This window comes from Stomoxys calcitrans, chromosome 1, assembly GCF_963082655.1.
Source record: "Stomoxys calcitrans chromosome 1, idStoCalc2.1, whole genome shotgun sequence".
Classification (NCBI taxonomy): Eukaryota; Metazoa; Arthropoda; class Insecta; order Diptera; family Muscidae; genus Stomoxys; species Stomoxys calcitrans.
The window spans coordinates 185,464,619-185,487,309 of record NC_081552.1 but is presented as its reverse complement, the minus strand read 5'-3'; the positions used below and the strand labels follow the sequence as shown (position 1 = coordinate 185,487,309).

The 22,691-nt window shown below is 39.3% G+C and overlaps 1 protein-coding gene across 3 annotated transcripts in view; it reads right to left on the bottom strand.

Moving 5' to 3' along the window:
- LOC106090691 (death-associated inhibitor of apoptosis 1) overlaps positions 1 to 22,691 on the bottom strand; it is a 154,345-nt gene that overhangs the window by 45,343 nt on the left and 86,311 nt on the right. The window contains exon 1 of one of the 3 annotated variants that reach the window (XM_059363531.1): positions 17,991 to 18,221. The exons of 1 other annotated variant lie outside the window; for it this stretch is intronic. The gene's annotated coding sequence lies outside the window, so the exon portion shown is untranslated. Of the gene's footprint in view, positions 1 to 9,698; positions 10,071 to 17,990; positions 18,222 to 22,691 lie in introns of those variants that run through there. One more of the 3 variants, XM_013256978.2, reaches the window with a different exon arrangement.

The window sequence follows — 22,691 nt, the reverse complement described above, 5'->3', positions numbered from 1 at the left end:
CTTGGGCCGATAAAAGACGCATTTATTGTGCGATTTTGGCCGAAAGTTGGGACAGTGAGTTGTGTTAGGCCCTTTGACATTCTTCTTCAATTTGGCTCAGATCGGTCCAGATTTGAATAAAGCTGCCATATAAACCGATCTCTCGATTTAAAGTCTTGGCACCATAAAAGGCTAATTTATAATTCGATTTCGGTAAAATTTTACACAGTGATGTTAGGCTTGTCGACATCCATTTCGTATATGGTACAGATCAGTCTATATTTGGACATAGCTACCTAAAAGACCAACATTTTATTCTACAAATTGAAAAATGACTTGTTCTTATTAGACAACTTAATGCTCGTGCCGAATTTGGTCCAAATCGGACCATATTTCGATATAGCTGCTTGAGGGGCATAAATTGTGCATTTTCATCGGATTGTGACGAAAGATGGTTTACATATATACCCGAGGTGGTGGGTATCCAAAGTTCAGTCCGGCCGAACTTAACGCCTTGCTACTTGTTAAAAAAAAATCTCACGGTAGCCCTGAACGCCACCTTACATAAATTATGGTAATTCAGCCTACCCGCATTTTATCTATCCAATTCACCAAACGAGGAGGTTCCCATGTCCACCAAAACGTCATGGCTGTAACTTCACTTAATATATAACACACAAATTAATCTTAAGGAATGTTGTTGTTGTTGTTACAAGATTTGCATGTGGAGGTGGCGATTCTCGTCAAGCTCTTATCCGACCGTTCGCCGCGGGAACATAATAGTCATCGGTTATTTTTAAGGCGCCAATATCTCGCCTAGTTGTTTCCAGCATCAAAGACACTCAGTATTTTAGCAAGACGCGGTGCCACTGAGACACTCCTCAACTCGATTCCGCTGATAGTCCACGACTGCAGCTGCAGCTACTCCATATGTACAAATTCCACTATCCGCAACCTGTGGACGCGCCCGGTGGCTCCCAGCTAAGCTTCTCGTGGTAACGAAAAACATGTAGCCATGTCAATATACAGTGTAAGCGTGATGATAGATAAACGCATACCAATGACGAGTCAAGACGGTCCCCAATACGGGTGTCAATTAGTCTCTGCAGGCTTTTAAAGACGAAGGATGATGAGGATGCAAATTGCAAATTTGCCCAAGAAAATTCCATTAAAGAACTGGGGAGAAACATCTCACTCATTAATGAGTGATGTCCGTTTCAAGTTTTAAGCTCAATGATAAGAGACCAAAAATCTTGGGGAGAAGTTTTTACATGGCTTCTATGCATGACATAGTATTGGGTTACCCAAAAAGTTATTGCGGATTTTTCATATAGTCTGCGTTGAAAAATTTTTTCATAGCTTGTGACTCTGTAATTGCATTCTTTCTTCTGTCAGCTATCAGCTGTTACTTTTAGCTTGCTTTAGAAAAAAAGTGTAAAAAAAGTATATTTGATTAAAGTTCATTCTAAGTTTTACTAAAAATGCATTTACTTTCTTTTAAAAAATCCGCAATTACTTTTTGGGCAACCCAATACTTCACAAAGTCGCCAGCAAAAAAATGAAAAACCACTGTCCAAAATGTTTCTAATGTTCTCGCCAGGATTTTAACTGGCGTCATAGGCGGATATACCAACCTCTGCGCCACGATGGACTCCACCCAGCCGAGACAACATATTCCAGCAAAACGCAGCTCGTAAAAATTATACCAAAGGGTCGTATGAAATTTTGCAAATTTTGCCCATGAACATTCCACTAAACAACAGGGCCAAACTTCTCGCATATCAAAGAGTGCAGTCCGATTCAAGCTTTTAGCTTAATGATAAAGGGCCATCTTTTCATACCCGAGTCTGAAGGGCGTGCCGCAGTGCGACACCTCTTTGGAGAGATGTTATTACATGGCACAAATCTTGCCAGCATTAAGAGAGGAAAACCACAACTGAAAATTTTTTCTGGTGGTCTTGCCAGGATTCGAACTCTGGCGTTGAGCGCCATAGGCGGACGTGCTAACCTCTGCGCTTCGGTGGCCTCTGGGTATGGAATATTATCTTAGCAAATATTTAGGTACAAAAAAATGGGTTATTTTAGCATGCTCTGTCCTAGGGCTGGTACTATTACGTTATTAGCTTTTTTGGATAACAAATTTTATAGCAAAAAAAAAATATATTGCTGATTTTATTCAGTAGGACATTTCCTCATTACTTATGGTAAAACTTTAATAAAAATATGTTATCATCGAGATTTCATAATTTTTCAAAAAAAGTAATCGCGAAAAACACGAGTTTTAAACGAACATAGTACCTACCCAGCCATATGATCACTATGTTAAGGAATGGCGCACATTTCTTAATCTTCTATGATATCTCTAAACAAAATCAAATGAAAACAAGTTTGTCAGCCATGTATTTCATTCACCCTGTACGTGATGGAATAATACGTTTCCGTTTTTGGGCTTTTAAACTTCTTTATTAGAAATAAAAGCAAAGTTCAGCTGCTGTGCCATCGACAATTTCTTCCAGTCACCAAAAATAAAAATTTAGTCCAAACGAACAATGAACAAACGAATGAAGACAGATTGGCTCTAAATAACTCCAATGTTTTTATTGTTTTTTGTGGTTAGGTCGTTGTCTTGCTGACTTTGTTGTTTTTGGCTAAGGGAGTACACATTTTACGCACACTCCACTCATTCTTTCAAGTCTTTTGAGCTACCAAGACAGCCCACCATCCATGCTACTACGTCTGCATGTAGTATGAGTATTGTTCTTGCTACGCTGTAAATAGTGGAGACGATTTGGTTGAATGCACTACTTCCGCTGGGCAAAGGAAATAATTATACAAAAAACAACAACAAAATGTAAAAAGAGAAACGAAAAAAAAACCAAACAATACAAAACAAATGAAGAACTACAAGTTAAAAAATGAAAGAAATCTAAAAGCAACAGAAAGCAACAAAAATAAAAACCTAAAACGGAAGAATGATACCATAGTTTTGAGGGGATTATGTCGGTGGAAACCCCAGAGCCCCATGTTAAGAAAAAAAAAAAGAGTTGCCAACACAAAGAGGATTATTGCAGGCGTTTTAGTTGACTAGAAAACGGAAATAGGTATGTATGTATGCGTTATAGAAACGGAAGTAATTAAACATTTGATAGCGCATAATGGTTTTCACTGATAATGATAAGTGATGACGATGGCAATGTAAGATAATAGCATGGATGACTCAAGTTTGGCGAATTTCTGAGTAAAAAAAAATTCTAGCTAAATGCTATAACATGTCAGTATTTCAAAAAACCCATGCCAACGCTACACAAAACAAACATTTCCAAAACAATATTAATTTCCTTGACTTGTTTTTGCATGGTTGGTTGTTTGTTTTTGGTGAATACACGTCAATGGCGTCAACAGTTGTTTTTGACATCGTTTTTAAAACCCTCTACCATAGGATGGGGGTATACTAATTCCGTTATTCCGTTTGTAAACATTGAATTTAGACCCAACAATTGTATGTATTTTTGATCGTCTTGACATATTCTAAGTCGATTTAGCCCTGTCCGTACGTCTGTCGAAAGCATGCGAACTTTCGAAGTAATAAATCTAGGCGCTTAAAATTTTGCACGTATACTTCCTATTAGTGTAGGTCGGTTGGAATTGTAAATGGGCTATATCGCTTTATGTTTTGATATACAGCCCTGTTCTGTATAAAAATTCCCTGGGAGTTTATTCCCTACTCCCTTTTCCCCTATTCTAAATAACAATTTACTGGGAGTTTTTTCCCTAATCCCTTATTTTAAACCAAGTTCGAAAATTAGAAATCTCTCCCAGGGAAAAAAGTAGCTATTCTGAATCGATATAAAAGAAAGAATGAGGCGATAGAACTTGGGAAAAATTCCGCCAAACAAATGAAAGGGGGTTAGGATAAAAAATTGTGCATTTTATGTTTTTAAAATGTATGGAAATTATTTTTCACTCTTTCATCAAAAACAAGTACAAATTTTGTTAGATTCTCCCGGTTTAAATATGTCATGTACCCAACATGGATTTTCTTAAGTTTTTCAATTTTATCGGCACTCCGTTCCGAGTTGGATACTTAAAGGAGGTCCCAATGATGTGCAAGAAATCTTCTGCCTGTAGCTTAATGGAATGTTCGTGGGCAATTATTCAAAGATAGTTGGCGCCACATTTGGCAGCATTTACTCCACAGGAGAAATGATAAATCCATAAGTCGATTTTCGACAGCACTATGTCCAGCAGCTGTCCCAACCACCAAGAAAAGAGGCCGCCGCCCGAAATGTCGAATAGGTCTTCAAATTCTAGTTCCATAAAAGTAGGCATTTAGATAAAACGCCGTATCACCAGAGCGTTTATGACGACGAAGGAGAAGCAAACCTTTATACTACGATTCAGCCACCTTAACTCCTTTTGGCAAGGCAAAACGCCAACATGTAGGATGTGTGCCCCGCATGCAACCAGGGACAACACGCTACAATTAATCTGGAAGCATCTACAATCACTCTGGAAGCATCTAATTTAGCCAACGATTGTTGGATGAAGACGGAAACTTGTTATCACAACACAGAAATATGGTGACAAGCTGTAGGCCATAATTGTGCACTATTAAAATACAAACATTTAAACAAACATTACAGTAAACATGTTTGTAGACTTTTTTAGCAACCTTTATAACTTATTTTTGCTTACTTTTCCATTTTATGTTCTTTTTCCAAAAAATAATAGTAAAATGTTCAGCCAAATAAAACAGCTGAAGCAAAACAGCTGTTTTCGAGAATTCGAAATTCTCTCTCCCCATTCAATCAGAATAGGAGGCTTTTATTCGAGAGGAAATTAATTCCCTGGGAGTTAATTCCTTGATCTTGACCTCTTGAGCCTCTAGAGGACACAATTATTGTCCGATTTGGTTGAAATGCAAGAAGCGTTTTGTTATAAATTCGAAAAAATGTGCCATGTATGGTCAAAATCGGTTTATAACCTGATATAGCTGCCATATAAAACGATCTCGGATTTTGACTTCATGAGCCGCTGGAGAGCGCAATTGTTATACGAATTGGTTGAAATTTCACACGAAGTGGTTTTTTATACACACGAAGTGGTTTTTTATACACACGAAGTGGTTTTTTATCCGATTTCGCTGAAATTTGAAACGGCTTGTTGCTGTAAGCCTCCCGGCATCTGACCCAAATATGGTACAGATCGGACCATATTTAGACGTAGCTGCCATTTAGACCAATCTGCCCGTAAGGGGTCTGAAGCTCATAAAAGCTTTATTTATAACCCAATTTCGCTGAAATTTGAAACAGTGAGTAGCTTTATATGGTACAGATCGGACTATATTTGGATATAGCTGTCATATAGACCGACCTCCCCATAAAGGGTCTTAAGCCCATAAAACTTTATTTATTACCCGATTTCGCTGAAATTTGAAACAGTGTGTTGTTTTGAGGCTCCCGATATCTGACTTTAATATGGTTCAGATCGGATAATATTTAGTTATATTTGTCGATCTGCCGATTAATGGTCTGAAGCTCATAACAGCTTTATTTAATACTCGATTTCTTTGAAATTTGAAATAGTGGGTTGTTTTAAGGCTTCCGACATTCCACCCAAATATGAATCAAACCAGACTATATACATAGCGTCTTAATCCCATGAAAAGCTGATTTATTGTCTGAAAATATTACTTGTATGTGAGTTCTCAGGACCTGAATAAAATATGATAGAGACCAGTCGCTAATCAGATATAACTACGGATATAGTTGTGGAGTTATAATAAAATAAGATGATTATTATATCCTTGTTTAATTTGGTGATGATCGATCCAAATTTAATTAAAGGTGCCATATAGAACGATCTCTCGATTTGAAGTCTTACACTTATAAAAGCGCATTTATTATCCGATTTCGTTGAAATTTGACGCTGTGACCTATGTTAGGCGCTTCGACATCCCTGTCCTTTGTAGTTCGGCCGGCCGAACTTAATGCCTTTTTACTTGTTTTGTTTTGATTTCCCACAACTGTGCAATGTATGGTTTAAATCGGTTCATTAGCTGATACAAATCCCATACAAACCCATCTCCGGATTATACTTCTTGATCCTCTAGAGGGCCCAATTCTTATTCGATTTGGCTAAAACTATGGATAATGACCTCTACTCTGGTCTCTAACGGCCAAACCAAATATGCCTCCAATCGGTTCATAACATGGTATAGCTCCGATAGCATAGCAATTCTTATCCACTCATTTTCATTAATTTTTTTTTTTTTTGTAATCAAATATCGCCCACCAGGGCAATACTAAAAAAATAACTGACAAATTTATTGAATGTAAAAAATTATGTTTTTAAAAATTAGTAACGAAGTCTAACACATGATTATTCGTCCCAACACCAAGAAAAGGCAGCAAATTTCAGATATATGTGATGAAAAACGAATTCAATTGAGTTGCCTATAAGATATATTGGATTAGCTTAGATTTTGTTTGCCTATGAAGAAATATCGGACAAAGAACTTGACAAATGCGATCCAAATCCATAGTGGAGGGTAGATAAGATTCGGCCCGGCCAAACTTAGCACGCTTTTATTTGTTATTTTGTTCTGCTGTGTGTCACGCTTTCGTTGCCTTGTTTTTGAACATCAACGGCACGAAAACATATTTTCAAATCTGGCAGCACCGTTTTACTATACAAAATATGAGTAGGGTTGCCATTTCAATCGTTAAAAGCAGATTCATGCCGTGTTGCTTTTGTTAAACGAATGACGGCTGAACTATCTTACACTATATTCATGAAATTTAATCGACCTTATTTATAAACTTAATGAAGCCTTAAAATAGCTTTATTTGACAGTTATATAGAAGCGCTCAAATTTTCAGCCTGTGTGGTTTTCATAGTTATCCCGTTCAATACGAGTATGAATTTTCTTCGGGATAGCCAACATTATCAATTAACCCAAAGGTACTTGCCGTTTCTCGTTTAACATTTTTTTCCTATTCTACCCCCAAGGGTTTGTTCTTGGTGAAGGGGACCACGAACTTTTGTATCTATTTTAAATTTGTGTTTCTGGCGTCCCTTCAGACAGCAGCCACTTCGTATCAGGCCTGTTCCGATTACCGCAATTGCAAGAATTTTGGAAATTCAACTTTAATTGAGTACAGCAAGTTTTTATTGCTTTAAAAACTAATACCTAAAAATAGTAATCAATAAAAAATTTCGCAAAAACCTCATTTAGTACCAGCCTTAAATTAATTCATATATTTTGTGAATTCATTGCAAAACACTACAAAATTAACTGCTGATAACATTTTCCTACAATGGGTATTTTGTTTTAGGCCTTTGCAAGAGGATTTCTACTGAATTTTACCTATTTTGTTCGGTGGCTGTGTTCTTGCCATTTTTAAAAGCTACTAAAAATTAGCGTGCGCCAAATTGTTTCTGTCAGAATAACGAACGTTGGTGTGGAAAAAATGGTATTTTCTTTTTGGACTTTATCATCATACGATTCTAAAACCAAACAAAAACAACTATTTTTTGACTCCTAGAACCAGCAGTTAAATCCCTTCTCGGTGAAACACACGTCGCAACGTATGCCATACGAGTATAAATTTTAATTGGCATTTTGGTACAGCCAACATTATCAAAATCCTTATAGGCAATGGACGGTTCTCATTAAAATTTTTTTGTTTTTTTACTACTCTACCCGCAATGTCTTTGGTTGAAGGGTCCACGGGCATTTGTACAAAGTACGGATTCGGATTCGTGTTTCTCGTGTCGCTCCAGACGGCATCCACGTCGTATCATAGGCGGACGAAATCTGCGACAGGCATTTGCAGCGAAAATATATTTGTAGCTCTCCCAGAAAATAACAAAAGTCTAGAATGCAAAAAAATACCCGAATCTCTTGGATGTTAACAAAGAAACCTCAATGACTAATTAAAAAACAATTGCCACCGATTGGTGGCAATGGATGCAGTGCCGGTGTGGACTGTTAGAATGCTGTGGACCTGTTAGAATGCTGTTTAACGAATAGCGACGGGTCATTTTTTTTTAGTTCTACTCTCAAATACCTTTATTTGAGCTCCATATTACGATGATCAGTATATAATTGCTGTGTGTAGGGTATTTTGGGAAAATGGTAGACCCCCAGAAAATTGGTTCTGAAGAAGATGATTTTTCCCCTAATAACGTTCATTTGAGCTCCACATTTAGATGGTCGGTAAATATTCCCGATTTAGGGGTGTTTTGGGGAGTGGGTGATACACCAAACACTTAGATCTGCCATTGACCTCGAAATTGGATATCAAATTCGTTTTCCAATCTTGAATACCTTTCATTTAAATCCCTTATTGCAAAAGTCAGCAAATATGTCCGGTTTGGGGCATGGGCTACCAATATCGAGCTCCACTGTCTTGAAGACCCAAATTGTCTTGGTGAGCAAGTGCGTCCTATTTAGGGGATGTTATGATTGTGGGACGTCCTCTAGACATTTGGTCCCGAATGTTGATATTAGATACGTGGTCTACTCCCAAATACATTTCATTTGAGAACCATATTTCTGTAGTCGGCAAACATGTCCGGTTTGGGGGATGGGCCGGCCACTCAGTGACTTGGTCTTGAAAATATCACATTCGTGTTCTACTCTAAAATACCGCTTATTTGAGCCCAATATTGCAATGGTCAGCAAATACGTCCTATATGGGTGGTGTTATTGGGGTGGGGTGGCCCCATAGACACTTTTCCCGAATATTGATATCAAATTCCGCGATCTGGCGTTTCTGAAAATCAGATATCAAAAAATGTAGTAACCTATTTTCACCACTGGATCATTATGCACCAGCTGTGATTATTTCAAGAAAATCGGTTCAGCCCTTTTTGAGTCTATAAGGAACCTACAAACAAACCGACAAACACAAATTGATTTTTATATATAAACATGAGTATTCTTCGCCGTTTCATTATAGAGACCCAATGGGCAGCATTTACATGAAGTTATTTTAATTAAAAATTAAAATATATCATGGCGAGACCTTCAGAAAAAATGTTTAGTGGTAGTTGTCCCCTCCGAATGCTGGCGACATTTGTGAGGTACTATGCCATGTTAAATTTTTTTTTTCTAGAAAAAGGTGTGGAATGTGGCACCCCGTTCGGACTCGGCTATCAACAGGAGGCGCCTTATCGAGCTTGAACTTGAATCGAACTGCACTCATTGACATGAGAGAAGTTTGCCCCTGTTCCTCAATGGAATGTTCATGGGTAAAATTGCATTTTCGTAAGAGATCAACTTTTACATATTTATAAATTAAAGTTGTTTGGCAACTCTGTTTGCAAACGACCTCTCGCTGTTTACACAAGCTGAAAACAGCAACAACACATCGAACTCGACAATCAATGAACACACACTCATAGAGACTTAGCAAATGAAGATAGCGGGGAGAAAAGTTCAGTCACTGGTTTATTTTATTACTTTATTATATGTATATTTTTTGTTGCTGGTCTGCTTTAACCTATACGATGTATTGCATTTTTTTTATGTTTCTTTCTGTATGTGATATTATACGCACACATATTTACTGCTTAATACAAATGTACAAAATTTTCCAAAATTACTAAAATTTGGCTGCCATTTTGTATTTATTTTTAATTAATTGAAAAGTTAATGTACATGTACGCATGTGTGTTTGCTATCAAGTGCGAAAATTTTAGTATTCACATACCTTGAGAGATTTTCTCTTTTGTTGAAAATATTCAAGTTGATTTTCAAAGGGGTTAATCAGCTAAAGGCAACACGCAAAACAAGCACTTGTATCCAATGAAGAAAAGCAAAATCCGTTTAATATTATAGGCCACATACAAATAGAAATCAACGAGATGAACAAGAAAAAAATGTGGTCTCAATAGCAACTTCTGTCTTTTTTGTGGTTGACTTTGGTCTCTATTGTTAGCACAAATAATTTTAAAACATCATTTATTGTTTGCATTCAATTCGAAATATAAACTTTTTCTTTTTGTTGTTTTTTTATTGCAGTTAAATATAACTTTTATTTGTTTTTTAAAACATTGCTTTATTATTTTCTGATGATGAACCGAACAACGAAGCTAATTCGCCAAAGATCGTAAATATGACTAACGAGTACATTTGGTGCCGTTTTGCAAGATGTCAGCTTTCTGATGTTGCCATATCTATGTTTAGCGTTTCAATAATAAAGAGCAGTATACACCTCTGATGAAAATTTCGTTACCATAAGATGTGCATTGACATATTCAAAGCGAAATTTTCGTTACCAAAAATTTCGCTTACAAGTACGCAGCACAAATGAAATTTTCTTTACGTAATAGGGTGACCAAATTGGCATGAAATAAAGTTGTTTGCAAATAAAAACGTTTAATTTCAGTACATATGTACTATAGTAGCCAAAAATTCAAAATTATAATTTGATGTTAGTCGCTATCGTGTGGTCTACACAACTATTTTCCAGTGGGAAAATATATTTTTTGCCCATGGTTGAATTAACAAGGTTGGCTCACTTGCGCAACAACAACGAAATCAACTGTACAACCCTGTGGTGATGGTGGCGCATCCACTCAAAGAGCGTAAGATAATACAAGAGAGGGTTTCTGCTTTGTCTTCCGCGTACCGTAAAATAACTCGCGTTAAAGACACAACATTTTTAGTGTATTCCAATTGGATTCATATTGAGGACTGCAACATTTTCGGGTTATTCTGTTTTGATTCGAGCATTCGTTCGAACATTTTTTCGTATTTTGCTTTGTTTCTTTGCAACCGAAAGTTGCAATAAAGGAAAAACGAAATATCGTAAGCAATTCAAATATGATGTGTCTTTAAATTTTGTCACTCGTCATCACGTATTGCCCTCTAACGCCAGCTCTTATCTTTCTTACGCTCTTTGCATCCACTAGGCTAGGTCAAATTCCTGGACACTTCCTAATTGACATTCTAGTTTTTATTTGCATTATCATGTGTAGCAGCCACAAGATCAAAGATATATGACTAAAAATGTGTAAATTATAAATTAAAACAATTAAAATGTGAAAAAAATTTAATTTCCAAACCAAGCATTTGATATTTAGTGGGATTTGGCAACAACTCTTGAGTTGGACAATTCCATCTGCTGGGCAAGTGAGCCAACCTTCTTAATTCAATCATGGTTTTGCTGCTACCAAGCCAAAATTTAACAAGCAGGAGTAGTTGGCCAACAACAACAAATCAAGTGCACTATCTGTCAAAGTCAGTGATTAAGGCAACTCTGATTTTGAGTATGTTACTAGTACGCGCCATTTTTCTTAGCTTGTGTGTGGTTCTTAACTATAAAGCACACACATAATCCAACGTTTGAAACGCAAAAAAATTGTACTCAGGTGTTTATGATACACTACCTGGGTATATCTGCCGAAAATTTCGTTTGAGGTGCGTACTCGACTCGTTCGCGTACTTTATTTGCGAGCAGAAGAGAGCACGAGAGATAGTTATAAAATAGAGAACCTGCAAATTTCTACTGGGACTTTTTTTGCCAGCAGAAATTTGGAACTTTGAACAGATGTTTTGTAAAGGTCAGCTGTTTTATGAAAAGCAGCCGTTACATGAAAATACAAAACCTAACGGCAAAATGGATCAAAGGTAAGTAAAAAATATAAATATTGTTTATTGGAAATTATTAAATTTGTTTCATTTTTATTTACTCTTAATGAAGATTCATGGCAGCAGCTAGTGTTCTGGTAAAGAAAACTCTACAAATGACGATTGTTCTACATTAGAAGGTTATTGCAAAATTTGCGGATTTTGTTGGAAAATCTTAGAAAATTAAAACATTGTATCCCTCCAGTCACCAAGAAAAGAGCAATTATCGGTTTCTTAAGTGTTTTGATGGAATCACCGTCAACGAAGAGCTTCGATAAAACCAACACCGTTCTTTTGAATTTGTTAAGGTTAAACAAGTGAAAAAATTAGTGCAAATTAGTCTGTTAATTGTGAACGGATACATATATCTTCAATGATAACAAAGTGCCCGTAGCCGCCACATGACCAAATAGAAAGATCCCTTAGCCTCCCATCAGTGGTCGTAGTAATTTATCTAGCCACAATACCCAAAAGCATTAGATGGTTAGTCCAAGGTATCTTTGTCAGCACAAAAAGCGTTCTTTTGTATACGGTGATGGCATGCAAAGCAGTTTTAGTCTTATGCAGCCTTCGAAATTCATGCTGATGCTCGGCGAATGGAAATTGTCCAACGAGAGGAGCAGGAGTTGTCCCTCATGCGTCTTGACTACTGATGAGAGAAGGGAGACCGGTCTGTACGACTCCCCCTTGCTTTTCAGGTTTCAGTAGCGGGATCAGACTGCCCATCTTCCAAACATCGGGTACAATAATAGTGTTCAGATAGGCCGAGGACAGTTAGTTGTAAGGTTATCGACTCCAGGCAGATTCAGATTCTTCAGCATCAGTGTAGAGATCCTGTCTGAAACCAGCGCCTTGCGCGACTTTGAGCCACGAATGACAATCGTAGCTTCGTACACCGTTGTTGTTGTTTCAGCATTGTGTTGTACACTGAAAGATTCCGTGGGGCCAAAGAGGTACGTACAACCGGCTGCCTTGGGATTGCAAGGTAATTTGTGATGGCTGATCACCGATATACGAATGGCTCCACTTCTAACCTTTTAACTCTCGTGTCAATAAATTGACGTTTATTTAAGGAAAATACCTCACAAGTATCGCCAGCATTTTTTATTTAAAAAAATGTTTTCCAAGCAAGTAAATAAAAAAACCAACCAAAACAAAAATCAGCTGGTTTTCTGAAAATTTTCACTGGATGTCGTTCGCGTACTTTTGCTTGTAAATTTTTTAAAAAGAGTAAAATGGCTCCTACTCTCCTGCAAAATTTTACTGGAAAAGTATGCGAACAGATCTTTTGTATCAATGAAAGTAAGCGTTCGCCCATGGCGAAAAAATTAAAGATGGTCTCAATTGTACAGCAACCACAAATCATAAGGTGCAATCCGCCATCTTGCCAACAAGCTGATCGACGTTTTGCCAACAGATGTTAAGAAATTTGTGTTCATGCGTGTATACGTGTTCGTACATGAGCAGAGAATATGCGAGCAAGAAGATAATAACAAAGAGAATGCAAACAAAAATCTGTCATCTTAATACCGTCAAAGCTGGCTGGCTGCTAACAACTGTTCGCTTGAGACCACTTTTTTAAATCCGTCTTGGCGTTCGCCCTTGTGTTAAAACCAGCTGATTTCATAAAGAAAAAACAGATGTTGGAGTGCGTGACTCGACTAAGTTGAGTAAAAAAGTTAGTGAACCAGGCAGTAAGGTAAGGTCCTTGTGCTGATAGTCAGTCAAATTTGAAACCATATTGATAAAAATTGGCAGAGGCTTCCAGATGGGTAATACAAAACTAGCTGGAGAGGACCCGCTCAGCTGTGCCTTATTTCACTCTCTTATTTTATCTGAGCCCTATATTGGCATGGCCAGCAAAAAATCCTGTTTTGAGGTGCTACGGCCTTTCCCAAATTTATTTCAATTGGTCCCATTATTGGTATATGGTCGGTGAATATGTCCGGTACGGTGGTGTTTTTGGGGGATGAGGTGAACCCTCCTGTATCAGATTCGTGCACTAGTCTAAAATACCTTTCATATGAGCCTAATATTGTCATTATTGGTCTATTTTTATATTATTCGCAAAGACAACCACACTTTGAAGGTTTCGAAACAATAGGATCGGCCTATGAATAGTGTGTTGGCAATCAGTACAAAATTCAGCTCTGACTTTATGACCAAATGTTACCGTCGATGGATCAGTTCCTGCACCCAGTAGCGCAATTTCACAAACAAAAAAAAAAATTGAGGTAATTTTTACAGTAAGAGAAGAATTTTGGCAATTTTCCATTTTCAAAAAAATGTTGTGCAGGGCCCACCCCTAAATAAAATCCTGGCCACGTCCCTGGCTCCCATATAAACCGAACTCCCGATTTGACTTCTTGAGCCCCTGGAAGTTGCAATTTTTATCCGATTTGGCGGAAAACGTCGTGTTCTGTTAAGATTCCCAACATCTGTGCCAAGTACGGTCTTAATCGCTCTATAACCTGATATAGCTTCCATATCTCCCGATTTGGCTTCTTGAGCCCTTACAAGCCGCAATTTTTGTCCGATTTGACTGAAATTTTGCATGTAATATTCTGTTGTCCGTGCCGATAGGGGATAACTATGAGCACCACACAGGCTAGAACTTTGAGCTCCGACTTGTCGTTATTGTTATCATGGGAAGCTTAGCTGAAAGCTACCGGGCGCATCCACAGGTTGCGAATGGTGGAAAGCTCCGTTTTTTTATGCGGAGTAGCTGCAAATGCGGCAGCGGGCAGTCAGCGATTTTCGAGAGGAGAGTCTCAGTGAGCAGTCAGGTGGCACTGGCTCTTAATTAAATACTTAGTGCCAATGATACTCGAGATGACAAGGCGAGTTATTGGCGCCTTCAAATATCCAATGGCCAACATCAGCGTCTGTTCCCAGGTTAGGGGCGGCTGGAGGCGAGCGTCGGATCTTGTGCACACAACATGTGCATGTGCAATCCCACAAAACCCATGTCGTTGGGTTTGTCGTGCAATCCCACAAAACCCATGTCGTTGGGGCGCTGGCCAGTTACCCGCCCCCGGAAAACTACTATGAGAAACAAAGGAATAGTAAAAACGGACCCCCTCAACGTTGACGGTCCACGCAAACGAAAAAAGGACCATGATTTGCGGATCTGCAACTGGAATGTCCGCACTTTTTATAGAGAAGGTGCAGTATACGCGCTGGCGGATGTATTAGAGAAGTACAAGGCAGTTATTACCGCCTTACAGGAAGTGCGATGAACTGGGAATGGCGTCACTAACACCAAACGGTGACGAACTATACTATAGCTGCCATAACACGAGGTATGAATTTGGCTGTGGATTTGTGGTTAGTCGGACACTGAAACGCCTTGTCTGCAGCATTACTCAGGTGGATGAGGGGCTAGCCACAATCCGCATAACAGCCAAATTCTTCAACATCAGCCTTATTTGTGCCCATGCCCCGACGGAAGACAAAGACGAGCAGACCAAGGATATTTTCTACGAGCGCCTAGAGAGAGAATATGACCGCTGCCCCGCCCATGATATTAAAATCGTTCTGGGAGATTTTAATGCGAAGATAGGGAAGGAAGACATTTTTGGTCCAACAGTCGGAAAGATTACCCTCCACGAGATAACGTCCAGTAATGGGTTGAGGCTGATCGATTTGGCCGCGGCAAAAAACATGGTAGTTACTAGCAGCAGATTTCAACATAAAATTATTCACAAAGCCAAAGGTTCGCACCCGTTTGAACATGGCGAGGAAAGTACGATCTGACACTGCACGGAAGCTGGACATTGAAAAGCTGCATACACAACAGATGGCAGCGGCATACTCCACTCGACTGACCCAGCTGCTTAATGAAAGCACTCCTTGTTCCGATGATATAATGGCGCAGTGGCAAACTGTTGCCCACTCCATGGAAATTGGTACTTGGGTACCGGAAGCCTCCTCCAAGAAACCCATTGTAACATGCTGAAGATATGAAAAGAACATTTTACCCAACTGCTAGTGTCCGACGTTGGCGGCGAAGAGGATACTGCAGAACCAATCCCTGATGATGGTAAAGAATGTTTACCTCCTAGTCAGAATGAGGTCCAAGTAGCAGTGACCCGACTAAAGAACAACAAGGCAGCAGGAGCCGACGGGTTACCCGCTGAACTATTAAAGAGCGGAGGCGACACGCTGATGAGGCGTATGCATCAGCTTATCTGTGCAATTTGGCTAGAAAAACGCATACCCGATGATTGGAACCTCAGCATACTATGGCCCGTACACAAAAAAGGAGACAAGACGGAATGTGCCAACTACAGAGGAATAAGTCTCCTCCCCATCGCATACAAGATACTCTCGAGCATACTGTGTGAAAGATTAAAACCTGAGATAATTGGGCTTAAGACCTGATAAATCCACCCTAGACCAGATATTCACACTGCGCCAAATCCTCGAAAAGACCCGAGAAGCACAAATCAACACCTACCATCTCTTTGTTGACTACAAAGCCGCCTTCGATACTCCTTTACGTTCAAAGGTATTTTAAGCCATGTCTGAGTTTGGTATCCCTGCAAAATTAATAAGACTCTGCAGGATGACACTTGCTGATACGCGTTCTTCAGTAAGAATAGGAAATAATCTCTCCGAACCATTTAATACCAAACGAGGTTTCAGACAAGGAGATAGCCTATCGTGTGATCTCTTTAATATCCTGCTGGAGAAGATTATACGAGATGCAGATGTGAATAGATATGGCACACTAATCACAAGAGAACACATGCTACTCGCCTATGCCGACGACATCGATATCATAGGTCGGTCACCGGAAATAGTAACTGCAGCCTTTGAAAGAATCGAAAGAGAGTCAGTGAAAATGGGTCTGGCAGTAAATGGAGATAAGACGAAATGGATGGTTTCAACTCCAAAAAAGCCTTGCACAACCGAGCAGATAAAGAAAATGGAGAAAGTTGGGAACCACAACTTTGAGACAGTCAGTAACTTTATATACCTCGGCACCGCCGTAACACCAGTTTAAGATTACCACACCAGTTTTGAGATTAAGCGAAGAATAATACTGGCAAACAGATGCTACTTTGGACTAAGTAAGCATTTTGGAAACAAGACCACCTCTCGACAGACGAACTTTACACTTTGGACAGTCAGTAACTTTATCTACCTCGGTACCGCCGTAACCGAAACGAATGATACCAGTTTTGAGATTAAGCGAAGAATAATACTGGCAAACAGATACTACTTTGGACTAAGTAAGCAGTTTGGAAACAAGGCCACCTCTTGACAGATGGAGATTACGCTATACAAGACACTGATACTACCCGTGCTGTTATATGGTTCTGAAGCATGGGTACTTGTGAAGCAGATGAACCACGAGCTGTATGACAACGATAGCATAGATACACGCATCAAAATACAACGGCTGCGTTGGCTTGGTCATGTTGTCAGAATGGATGAAGAAGCTCCAGCAAAGAGGTCTTTTGAAGGAAAACACGGTGGTACACGCAAACCGGGAAGACCAAAAGCCCGATGGAATGATCAAGTGGTGGGAAACATCTCGAAACTTGGTGTCAGAGATTTTAGAATGAGCGCAGAAGATCGAGGTGCTTGGAACGCAATTCTACGTTCGGCTAGTGGAACAAATATTCTGTCATAGCCAATTAAAAAAAAAAATTTCTGTTGTGACTTCCAATAACTGCGCCAAATGCGGTCTAAAAACTGATATAGCTCCCATATAAACCGATCTCCCGATTTGACTTCTTGAGCCCTTACGAGCCGCAACTTTTTTCGATTTGACTGAAATTTTGCACGTAGTGTTCTGTGAAGATTTCCAACAACTGTGCCAAATACGGTCTTAATCGGTCTACAACCTGATGTAGCTCCCATATAAACCGATCTCCCGATTTGACTGCTTGAGCCCAATTTTTGTCCGTTTTGACAGACATTTTGCATGTGATGTTCTGTTATGACTGCCAACAACTATACTAAGTCAAGTCCAAATCGGTCTATATCCTGATCCAGCTCCCATTAAAAACGATCTCTCGATTTGACTTCTTGAGTCCTTATAAGCCACAATTTTTGAAATTTTGTATGCGGTGTTCTGTGCCAAGTACGGTCCAAAACAGTCTATAATCTGATATGGCTCCCATATAAACCGGTCTCTCGATTATCCTTGTTCGGTTCGTAGAAGCTTTAATTTTTGCTGGTTTGACAGAAGTTTTGTATAAATTTTTAGCAGAATCCATAGTGTGGGTTCCCAAGATTCGGCCCGGCCGAACTTAGCACACTTTTATCTGCCATAAACCTATTGATAGCAAGTCCTAGTGTTTGAAAGTTTTACTTTTAGATACTCTAATTGTTAAAAAGGAAAGGCTTTAATACTCACAAATTTGTTCGTTGTTGAAAAAGCGACTCCATATGCCCCTAGTTTTTACAGTTTTGCATATTTTGCCATTGTCGTTTCACTGCCTGCTGTGCGGTGAGGTTATGGTGGGCAAAAAAAGCAAAACAAACAAAAAACGAAACAAAATGCAGGCTTTCAGTGTAGTTCAATGACATCACTCCACTAATGATGATGCTACTCCTTAATGATGGCTGCTGCAATTTCGAATACGCTCTTTCGAATTACAACCAACGTTCGACTGTTCGTTTGTTCGGATGACTGGCATTTGCCGCCACACACAACTGCCAGAAGCAGCGTATAAATCATTTGGCATGCGCCAACTGAGTGTGTCTGCTGCAACGTTGCATAATACGATTGTGTGTGGAACTGCTGCTGGCCTTACAAGCATTCCACTGCATGCTGACTGAGTAGCTGTAGGCCTTACATACGCGCAAGCCCTATTTGGTATCCTACAATGACTCTCTGCCCGTACATTCAGTCATCGTTGCTTTTTTTTCATGTCTTAGCTTCTGCCAACAAACGAATGCATATTCTACTGGGCTTAGAGCCAGACATAGGCATATCCTTATAAGGACATCTTCTGCATTTTTCGATATGCGTAGTTATGAATGTATGGGTTGGAAGCAGCAACAGCCGTAGCCGCCATCTTGTGGCCATATTGTTTTTACAAGTTTTACAATTAGTTGTAGGAGTAGTACGATGCCTACTATTTTGAGCTGCTACTACACATTCGGGGTACTATGGAAAGCTGAGTGATGTGTGATGTCTAGTTGCATGTGTAATGAATAGTGGGCGAATGCAAGGTGTTTTGGGCAAATTTTCCACACTACTCGCAGGCCTGTTTCCAGAATATTCCAACTTTCTCTGAACATCGAAAATGTTCCATGCTGTCCCTACTACATTCGTTGATTATAATTTTTTTGTTTTTATTCTAGAAATGCGCAAGCAATTGTTTGTAACTCTTCTTTAATATTCCAGAAAATATTGATTTTTCCCTTCTTTTTTCTAGGGACATGAATACATGCGCATTCGGTTTTTGGTAGTTTTCCCTTCATAGTCTATATATAATGGATGCCGATGCAAAGTGGTATTTTTTATACCCTCCACCATAAGATGGGGGGTATACTAATTTCGTCATTCTGTTTGTAACTACTCGAAATATTCGTCTGAGACCCCATAAAATATATATATTCTTGATCGTCGTGACATTTTATGTCGATCTAGCGATGTCCGTCCGTCTGTCCATCCGTCCGTCCGTCCGTCTGTCTGTCGAAAGCACGCTAACTTCCGAAGCAGTAAAGCTAGCCGCTTGAAATTTTGCACAAATACTTCTTGTCAGTGTAGGTCGGTTGGTATTGTAAATGGGCCATATCGGTCCATTTTTGATAGAGCTGCCATATAAACCGATCTTGGGTCTTGACTTCTTGAGCCTCTAGAGTGCGCAATTCTTATCCGATTGGGATGAAATTTTGCACGACGTGTTTTGTTATGATATCCAACAACTGTGCCAAGTATGGTTCAAATCGGTCCATAACCTGATATAGCTGCCATATAAACCGATCTTGGGTCTTGACTTCTTGAGCCTCTAGCGTGTGCAATTCTTATCCGATCAGAATGAAATTTTGCACGACGTGTTTTGTTATTATATCCAACAACTGTGCCAAGTATGGTTCAAATTGGTCCATAACCTGATATAGCTGTCATATAAACCGATCTTGGGTCTTGACTTCTTGAGCCTCTAGAGTGCGCAATTCTCATCCGATTGAAATGAAATTTTGCACGACGTGTTTGTTATTATATCCAACAACTGTGCCAAGTATGGTTCAAATCGGCCCATAACCTGATATAGCTGCCATATAAACCGATCTTGGGTCTTGACTTCTTGAGCCTCTAGAGGGCGCAATTCTTATCCGAATGGAATGGAATTTCGCACGACGTGTTTTGTTATGATACCCAACAACTGTGCCAAGTATGGTTTAAATCGGTCCATAACCTGATATAGCTGCCATATAAACCGATCTTGGGTCTTGATTTCTTGAGCCTCTAGAGGGCACAATTCCTATCCGATTTGAATGAATTTTTGCACGAAGTATTTCGTTATGATATCCAATAACTGTGCCAAGTATGGTTGAAATCGGTCCATAACCTGATATAGCTGTCATATAAACAGATCTGGGGATTTGACTTCTTGAGCTTTTAGAGGGCGCAATTCCTATCCGATTTGGCTTAAATTTTGCATGACGTATTTTATTTTTACTTTCAACAACTGTGTCAAATAAGGTTCAAATCGGTTCATAACCTGATATAGCTGCCATATAAACCGATCTGGGATCTTGACTTCTTGACCCCTAGAGGTCGCAATTATTATCCGATATGCCTGAAATTTTGTACGACGGATCCTCTCATGACCATCAACAAACGTGTTTATTATGGTCTGAATCGGTCTATAGCCCGATACAGATCCCATATAAATCGTTCTCTCTATTTTACTTCGTGAGCCCCAATGGGCGCAATTCTTATACAAATTGGCTGAAATTTTACACAGGTCTCCAACATATAATTTAATTGTGGTCCGAACCGGACCATATCTTGATATCGTTTTAATAGCAGAGCAACTCTTTTCTTATATCCTTTTTTGCCTAAGAAGAGATGCCGGGAAAAGAACTCGAAAAATGCGATCCATGGTGGAGGGTATATTAGATTCGGCCCGGCCGAACTTAGCACGCTATTACTTGTTATGCTTTAATGTTGATTACATAGCCATTTTACTGAAAGTCTAAGAATTTATCAAATTTAAATGATAGTTTGTTTAAAGCAATAAAAATCTTATATATTGGGTTGCCCAAAAAGTAATTGCGGATTTTTCATATAGTCGGCGTTGGCAATTTTTTTCACAGCTTATGACTCTGTAATTGCATTCGTTCTTCTGTCAGTTATCAGCTGTTACTTTTAGCTTGCTTTAGAAAAAAAGTGTAAAAAAAGTATATTTTATTAAAGTTCATTCTCAGTTTTACTAAAAATGCATTTACTTTCTTTTAAAAAATCCGCAATTACTTTTTGGGCAACCCAATATAAAAATCAATTTGTGTTTGTTTGTAGGTTTGTTTTTTTTGTTTGTTTGTATGTTTGTGTGTTCCTTATAGACTCAGAAACGGCTGAACCGATTTTCTTGAAATTTTCACAGATGGTGCATAATGATCCCGTGGTGAAAATAGGGTACCACATTTTTTGATATCTGAAGGGGGCGGACCCTCCCCCTTACCCTAATTTTCAGAAACGCCAGATCTCGGAGTTGGGTGGTGCGATTTAAGCGAAATTTTGTGTGCTCTCATATAGTACCCTAAAAATAAAAATTTGGTATCCAAATTTCGGATGAGGTACCTAGGGGGGCTGCCCCACCCTAAAACCTACCAAACATATATTTAGACCAAGCACGACAATATGGGACTCAAATGAAAGGTATTTAGGAAAGAGAAAACGTATCTGATATCCATTTGCCGAACCAAGTGCTAGGGGGACCACCCCAACCCCCAAAACACCCCTAAATCGGACATGTTTACCGACCATGGCAATATGGGACTCAAATGAAAGGTATTTGCGAGTAGAATACGAATCTAATATCTAAATGTCGGACCACGTTTCTGGGGGTCCACCCCTTCCGCAAAACAGCCCCCAAACACCATCCTACCCCCTAAAACACCCCTAAATCGGACATATTTACCGATCATGGCAATATGGGACTCAAGTTTAAGGTAATCTGATATCCAAATGTGGGACCACGTTTCTGGGGGTCCACCCATTCTCCAAAACACCCCCCAAACTGGACTTATTTACTGACAATGGGAATATGGGGCTTAAATAAAAGGCAGAATCTGATATCCACATATGGGACCAAACATCCCCCAAAGGGGACAAATTTACGACCATAGCTATATGGGGCTCAAATGAAAGGTCTTTGGGAGTAAAGCAGAAATCTGATATCAATATTCGGAAAAGTGTCTATGGGGCCACCGCACCCCCACAACACCACCCAAAAAGTAAGTATTTGCTGACTTTTGCAATAAGAGGCTCAAATAAGAGGGTTTTTAGAGTGAAACACGAATCCGATATATATTTTCAAGGCCAACTGACAGAGTGGCCGCCCATCCCCCCAAACCACCCCCCAAGCCGGTCCCGTTTGCCGACTATGGAAATATGGGGCTCAAATTAAAGGTATTTGGGAGTAGACCACGTATATGATATCAACATTAGGGACCAGCTGTCTAGGGGACATCCCGCCACTATAACAACCCCCAAATATGACGTATTTGCTCACCAAGGCAATTTGGGTCGTAAAGAGAGTGGAACTAAATATTATAAGGAGTTTAAATCAGATTTGAAACCGAATTTGATATCCAATTTTGAGGCAAATGGCAATATGAGGTTCAAATAAATGATATATAGATATATGAGAATAGAGCACGTTGCTGATATATTTTCCGGGCTTAGTGTTTGGGCGACCACCCTAATCGGCCCAAAACACCCCTAAATCGGCCATATATACCGACCATGTCAATGTGGAGCTTAAATGAAAATACCCCACAAGCAGCAATTTTTTAGTGACCATCGCAAAATGGGGCTCAAAAAAAGGTATTTGAGAGTAGAATACGACTTTGATATCCAAATTTAGGACCATGTATTTAG